The 7,362-nt window shown below is 53.1% G+C and overlaps 1 protein-coding gene across 8 annotated transcripts in view; it reads right to left on the bottom strand.

Moving 5' to 3' along the window:
* Positions 1–1,079: 1,079 nt before the first annotated feature.
* Positions 1,080–7,362, bottom strand: part of BORCS8 (BLOC-1 related complex subunit 8) — a 21,460-nt gene continuing 15,177 nt past the window's right edge. For 2 of the 8 annotated variants that reach the window (XM_023517175.1, XM_012809454.2), the window contains one exon: positions 5,757–6,261. The gene's annotated coding sequence lies outside the window, so the exon portion shown is untranslated. Of the gene's footprint in view, positions 1,698–5,756; positions 6,262–7,095; positions 7,150–7,362 lie in introns of those variants that run through there. The other 6 variants (XR_002774981.1, XR_002774980.1, XR_002774979.1 and 3 more) reach the window with 6 other exon arrangements.

Genomic DNA, 7,362 nt, shown 5'->3' on the forward strand with positions numbered 1-7,362 from the left:
GCAATTTAGCCAGGGCCAGGTTAGAAACCGCCACCCTTGGTATATGGGGCCAGTGCCCTACCCACTGAACCACAGGCGCCACCCCCAGTTTTTCTATTTTTAATAGAGATGGGGTATCGCTTTTTGCTCAGGCTGGTCTTGAACTTGCGAGCTCAAGCAATCCACCCGCCTGGGCCTCCCAGAGTGCTAGGATTACAGGGATGAGCCACCGCGCCAGGCATCTAAATACTTTTTTTGAATCCAGTTTCCTTCACTTCAAGAGTCTAAGAGTTCCTGTCCCAGATGCCCAGGGTCCAGAGCTCCTGACCTTCCCTGGTGATGATTCTTAGCCAGGACAGACTTTTCAGGTCTGCAGCTATGGGTTAGAGTGGCCAGAGACCACTGTTGCCTACATCTGCAGCCCTGGTCCCTGAGAAAGGCAGGTAGGGAGGACTATGTGAAAGTAATACTGCCACTAGCTTGCTACAGAGGATTGTGCCTCTGTACCCAAGTCTCAGATGGGGACACTGAGGACCAGGGAAAGGGGTTGGCCTGGGCATCTGTAGCCTCCCTTCTATGCCCTGGGGTCTGTGCTCACTATCCTACTGTGAAACACTAGAGCACATCCACAGAAAGAAGGCATGGGTTGTGCATAGTTAACACAGAGCTGCACACCAAGAGAGGGGGACACTGTAGCTCTCAGACACAGAGCTTACAGACACCATAACAAGGGCCCATAGCCCAACAATTTTAGAGACACAGCTCTCCAACTTGAAACTCCTCAACAAGGTGCAGTGGCTTGTGCCTGTAATCTCAGCATTTCAAGAGACGAAGGCAGGAGGATTGCAAAGGCCAGGAGTTTGAGTACAGACTGGGCAATATAGTGAGACCCAGTCTCCTCAAAAATGAAAACAAGCAAACTCGCCAGGCCTGGTGGCGTGCACCTGCAGTTGCTGCTACTCAGGAGTCTGGGATAGGAGGATTGCTTGAGCCCGAGTTTGAGGCTGCAGTGAGCAGTAATCATGGCACTGCATTCTAGCCCAGGCAGCAGAGTAAGACTGTCTCTAAAAAAACAAAAAATGGAAAAGAAAACCACAACTCACATCAAAACTTCAGACATAAATGCTTGCACACATAACTCTCAAACACACTGCTCCTCAGATATAAATCTCTTCAGACACACAATACCATTAAGAGTCACAACTCCATGGACACACAACCCTAAGACACAGTACCCCTTGGACAACACACTTGCACATATAGACTCTCAGAAACACAATCCCTTGAACACGCTCTTCAGACTTATACACTCCTTCAGACACACAACTGCCGGAAACACAACTTTCATGCTTAACACCCCAGGGACACTACCCCTCTGACGCACAGCCAACCCTGGAACGCACAGTAGCACATCTGGAACGCACAGCAGCACATCCGGACCTATAACCAAATCCAGCCCACAGAAACCATTCAGAGGACACTGCACGAGTCTCGACGTGACACGCACCTGCTCTGCCGGGTCACTCGGACACGCAGCACTCGGAATTTGCAGCGGCTGCACAGAGCTCTCAGAGCCGGCAGCTAGATGCCTTATGAGTGGGCAGCCCGGCTCCCGAGGCTGATTGGACGAGGCGAACTTATTTGCATAGAGGGAGGTGCCATAGGCTGTGATGGGCGGGCACTTGGGCCGGAGACTCAGAAGACGCTGGTGGGGGGCGCTATAATGAGGAAGGACAGGGGCGAATGGGGGTGTGAGGGGAGGCTGGATGAGACAGGCCAGGCTTTTCCGGCCCTCACTAAGAGCACTTGACTTTACTGCTGACCCCTGACCCTACTGTTACCCTGACCCTAACTTGGACCCCGTTTCTAACTTTTCCATTGCTAGGCCCATCTTTGAACTTGCTCTACCCTGAATGTGAAATGTAACTCCTATTCCAGACCCTGTCAGCTCCAGGAACCAATTCCTTCTCACAGGCAAAGCTGACCCTAGCTTACACCTAAATGGAGGGACTGTAGAAAGGCACACCAGGGTTGCCTGTGTGACCTTGCTGTGCCTCCATAGGAAGAAGACATACCCTCTGCTGCTGGTTCAATGACCCAGCCTCATTACCCTGCCCCCACAGCCATGCCCCTGTCCTTTTTGCTCCCTGCTGGCCACTTCAAAGGTCAGCTGCGGGGCGGGGGTGGGGGGGGGGGAGGCTTTCCACCACTAGACCCCGTGCAGACTCTAAATCTCTCCCTGCTCTGGGATCCCAGTATCACACAGTGCACAAGGCCAGACCCAGAGGAGGAACAGAGAGAGGGCTTGGTGAGTGAATCAATGTGAAAAGAAGTAAAGGACGAAGATGGCTCTGGAGAAGCAATCCTGGAGGAGCCCCCAGTTTGGGGAGGCAGAGCCTCTACCTACTCTCCCAGCCCTGTGAGGTCAGGCCTGGACTAGTGGAAGGGATAGGAAACTGGGACAGACCAGAATTGGCTGTGCCAAAAGGGTCAGAGGTGCTTCCTAGAATGGGGGCATTTGTACTGAGCCTTCAAATATGAGTAGAGTTTGTCATTGGGAAAAGGTCTTTCAAAAGGGAATAGCACTTACAAAGGCACAGAGGAAAAGTACAGAGCATCCTTTGGTGTGGAGTGGAGCAAAATGAGATAAAGCTGAATTGGAGTTAGATCAGGCTGGGAGCTTTGGCAGGGGCTCAAAGGTGGGGAGGAAGGGATCACATTGGGGCAGATGCAGGGAGGAGAGGTGGGTTGTAGTGGCTGCCTAATGTTTATCTCCATAGGAGACAAGAGGTGGCTAGACCCCTAAACTCAAGAGTCACATGTGGGAGATGCCAGTCTATGGGGAACAGGGGACCTAGGGAATGACAGGGAACAGGGGACCTAGGAGGCTTGTCTCTCCCAGCACTTCAGTTTACCTGTGACATGGGCAGCTTGGACCTCTAGTCTGGACACAACTTTCTCTTTAGATGTAAAAACTAAGGTCCACACTGTGTTATCAGTAAGTCTCCCTCATTCTCACTTAGTGCTCAATGCCACATACTCAGATGTCCCAAAGACACACCAGGGCCAGGACCAGGGCCAGGTTGGGGGCTTCCATCTTGGCTCCAAGGTGCAGAATGAGACTGGGGAGTGTGAAGGTGGCTGGGGAGCCCGGGGCCCCCCAAGGGCTGCTCTGTTTACCCGCTGCTGCCCGTCTGCCTCTGATGCAACAGGCAGGCTCTGGTTACGTGAGGGTGGCAGCTGGGCTAGCTCTGGGAGCAGCCGGGTGTGGTGGGAAGGGCTGGCTTGGTAGAGCCGAGATTGCTAGAGCTGCACCCACATTTGCCCCGACCCTCTACCTGCTCCCCCATTGGACTCCCTCCTCTGTTCCTGCCTCCCCACCTCCACTCCCTTCCTATTCTCATCAGCACCTCCTTTCAGCAGGGTTATCCAGAGTCTCCACCTTGGTCTTCTAAGATGAGACCTTTGGTTGCTGGAATAAGAGGGTGAAGTTGAAGGGGAATGTTGAGGGATACTGGGAAGGGCACCAAGGAGATGGGGGTAGGTGGAGGAGGAGGCAGGAGTGTGGGGGTAGAACCCCCTTCCTCTCCCAGAATGTCAGTGGGGAAGACTTTTTTTTTTTTAAGAGACAGTCTCACTTTGTCACCCCCGGTAGAGGGCTGTGGCTTCATAGCTCACATCAATCTCCAGCTCTTGGGTGTAGGCAATTCTCTTGCCGCCGCCTCCCTAGTAGCTGGAACTACAGGCACCTGCCGCAATGCCCAGCTATTTTTTTGTTGCAGTTTGGCCGGGGCTGGGTTTGAACACACCACCCTCAGTATATGGGTCTGGTGCCCTACTCACTGAGCAACAGGCACTGCCCAGTGGGCAACACTTTGAAGGACCTTCCATGGCAAGAACAGTGTGCCCAGTGGGCAGGTAGGAACCCCAGAATTAGAGAACCCCGAGTCCCCAACCTAGTATTGCCACCATCTTGCTGTGTTACCTCAGGCCAGTCACTCACTGTTCTCAACCTCTTTGCCCATGTGAGGAGTGGGGACAATGGTAGCCCCTCTTCCTGATGGATTGAAACATTTCAAGGCCCACATACAATGTTCCCTCCTCTAACAGGTTTTCCTATCCTCCTGTTTGGGGCCTCTCCAGCCCCATCCCTTCTTCTGGCCCAGAACTGACCCAGGGGGTTGGAGGTATACATGTCCAGCTTTGTCTTCCCCAGCCTGGAGGTTCTTTGGAGCCAGGCCCAGTGCATAGTGGCACCAAAGAAGTGTCTCCATGGATTTCTTGAAGAACTGGAGAGTCCCAGAAAAGGTGTGAGTGGTGGAGAGGTAGGAGACCAAGTTTGGGGCACCCAGGGGCCTTGTGGGGGATACAACAGAGTTAGGAGGGGCTTCCCAGGAGTCTGAGTGTGCAGGATTCTCCAGGAGGGCAGAGTAGGCTTAAAACAAAAACCAGGGCTTGGACAAAGGGCTAAGGACAAAAACACAGACACCCTAACCACTGCAGACTGAGGTCAGGTCGCTGCCCTCTAGGGGGTCTCCTTTTACCACATCCACAGATTTAAAGGGGCCCATTCTTCACTCATCCCTCCCAGATAATCTTTAGCCTTGTAGGTGACAGGCTTCTGCTTGAATGCCCCATGGCACGAGGAGCTCACTGCCTCTTTTGTGGCCGAGAGCAAATCCTATTAAGCTGGATCTGGGAGTGCCCTTGCCCTCCAGCTTGACAGCAGAGGCTCGCGCTCTTATTCCCAAAGATCTGTTGGGTGATCCAGCCTCTTGGAGCTTCAGTTCACTCTGAAAAGGTGGAGCGCGGGCATATAGAGGGAAAAAGGGCGGGGAGATGTGTTCAGCAGGATCAGCCGGTTTCGCGTACAATGACCGCTTCGAAGCTGAGCTCGCTGCCAAGGCGTTGCCTCTTGCGCCTCCTGGAGGCAGGATTGGGCAGGGCGCCCTTCAATCGGAAAAAGCAAATTGGACACGCAAATGAGGTGCAAATTACCAGCATGCCTCCCTGTGAGCACTGGAAATCAGGGTGGCGAGGTGGGCGACTGTCCAGAATCCTGCTCAGTTCCCTTTAAAAGGAGAGTGCTGGCTCGGCGCCTGTGGCTCAAGTGGCTAAGGCGCCAGCCACATACACCTAAGGTGGCGGGTTGGAATCCAGCCGGGGCCGCCAAACAACAATGATGGCTGCAACCGAAAAAAAATAGCCAGGCGTTCTGGCGGGCGCCTGTGGTCCCAGCAACTTGGGAGGCGGAGGCAGGAGACTCGCTTGAGCCCAGGAGTTGGAGGTTGCTGTGAGCTATGCAACGGCACTCTACCCAGGGGGACAGCTTGAGGCTCTGTCTCAAAAAAAAAAAAAAAAGGAGAGTGCTATCTAGCCGCTAGCTGAGGTTGCATTCACCCTCACATGAAGCCACGAAGGGTCTGGGACAACCCATGACTATATCCCCATTAACTCCCAGCTCCCCAGTGCAGCTGGGATATATGTGATGATCTCACAGAGCTGTGGGAGCAGGGCTGGCCTGTCTTGCCCATTAGAGCATTCCCCTGGTTCACAGAGAGGACCTTCTCTATCTCCTCTAGGGGCGCCCAGGCCCTTGCCATCCCTCTTCCCTCAACAACCCTGTAGGATCAAGCTGGGGTATCCCCCCAGAGCATTGGGTCTGGGACCCACTCTGGCTACATCCTGGACAATTCTATTGTGACCATACAGGCACATGGCTGCAGAAATAGACTCAAAGCAAATTTTGCACTCTTTTGCAATAGACTCAAAGCAAATTTTGGCAAAAATAATAATTCAGGTGCTCATGAAACTGGAGAATTAAGATTGGCTAGTATCAGCTACAGCAGAACCCAAGGCTGCACACAATGTTCTCTGATGACCCCCTCCCCCCAGCCACCCAGTTCAAGCACCTTGGCAAGAAGACAGTTTCTTCCTTTCCCTTGCTTTTAGCAGTATTCCCAGGGAAGCCCTTTCATGGGGTCATATGCCCATCTAGAACCAATCACTGTAATCTGGGAGATGGTGGGGGTGGGGGTCTCTGTCTTCTCCACATGGTCTGAGCCTGAGGCAGAAGTTGCTGCTCAGGGTAGAACACAGTTCAGGCTGGTGAGTTCCAGAGTGTCCACATCAGCCTGTAGAGATGGTTCAGTCCAGACTTCCTTGTCCAGATGCAGAAAGGGAAACCAGAGAGGGTTAGCGCCAGGCCCTACATCACGTCAGTGGTAGGGCTAGGACCAAGTCAGGCTAGGTTCTCCTCTTCTCTAGCTGTGTGACCTGGTGCTGCAAGTCAAAGGCTTCTTTGGGATAGGCTTTCTTTTCCTATCTGTATTGGGGCGGGGGGGGGGGTGAGACCTGCTTTATGGGGCTGTCTGAAGATGAAATGAGATTAGTCTCATAAAGGCTCCAGGACAGTCCTGGGCACACTGTGGGTACCTGATCAGGATTATGGAGGTAGCAGTTTTTGGTCCAATAGATCACGTCCATGCCTGATGGAGGTTAGGTTAAGAGTCCAGGTGCAGCAAAGCCACATCTGGGGACATCCACAGCTGGACTTGGAGGCTCTGGGCAGGAGCAGGAAGATGCTAGTCACACTTGCTCAGTTTTTGGTCTCTTTCAGCCTCCACAAGGCTGTGTCCACTTTTGGTCAGGCTTGGGGGTGAGAGGCAGGGTGTGGCCTAATAGGCAGACCCAGGGGATGAGGTGGTAACTGAGGGAGAAGCCCAGCTAGGCCAAGGACAGGGTGAAGCTGAGTGTCAAGCTGGACATGGTGGCTCATGCCTATAATCCTGGCACTTTAGGAGGCTGAAGTGGGTGGACTGCTTGAGCTCAAGAGTTCAAGACCAGCCTGAGCAAGAATGAGACTCTGTATCTACTAAAAAGAAAAATAGAAAAACTATCTGGGCATTGTGGCAGGCACCTATAGTCCCAGCTACTCAGGAGGCTGAGACAGATGATTGCTAAAGTCCAAGAGTTTGAGGTTGCTGTGAGTTGTGAAGCCACGGTATTCTACCCGGGGCAATGGAGTGAGACTCGTTCTCTCAAGAAAAAACAAACCTCAGGGTCAAAGGGTCTGGGGTGGGGGGAATCCTGGCACATATAGGAAGGCTGCCTTACCTTTCTAAACCTGTTTCATCTTCCATAAGCAGGGAAGTATTTGGGGTTCTGAACCTGGAGAGGTAGGTGACAATTTGGCCTGTGAAGGTCACTGGTGACCCCAAAGGCAGCAGCTTTGCAGAAAGATGGGGCTGGAAGGCCCTGAAAGGAGCAAAGAGGTGGCAGTTCTGGGGACAGAAGAGGGGTCTGGGCTTGGTGCCTGTGGCTCAAGTGGCTAAGGCGCCAGCCACATACACCTAAGGTGGCAGGTTCAAATCCAGCCTGAGC

The sequence above is a fragment of the Otolemur garnettii genome, unplaced genomic scaffold (assembly GCF_000181295.1).
Source record: "Otolemur garnettii isolate 467f Iridium unplaced genomic scaffold, OtoGar3 scaffold00105, whole genome shotgun sequence".
Classification (NCBI taxonomy): Eukaryota; Metazoa; Chordata; class Mammalia; order Primates; family Galagidae; genus Otolemur; species Otolemur garnettii.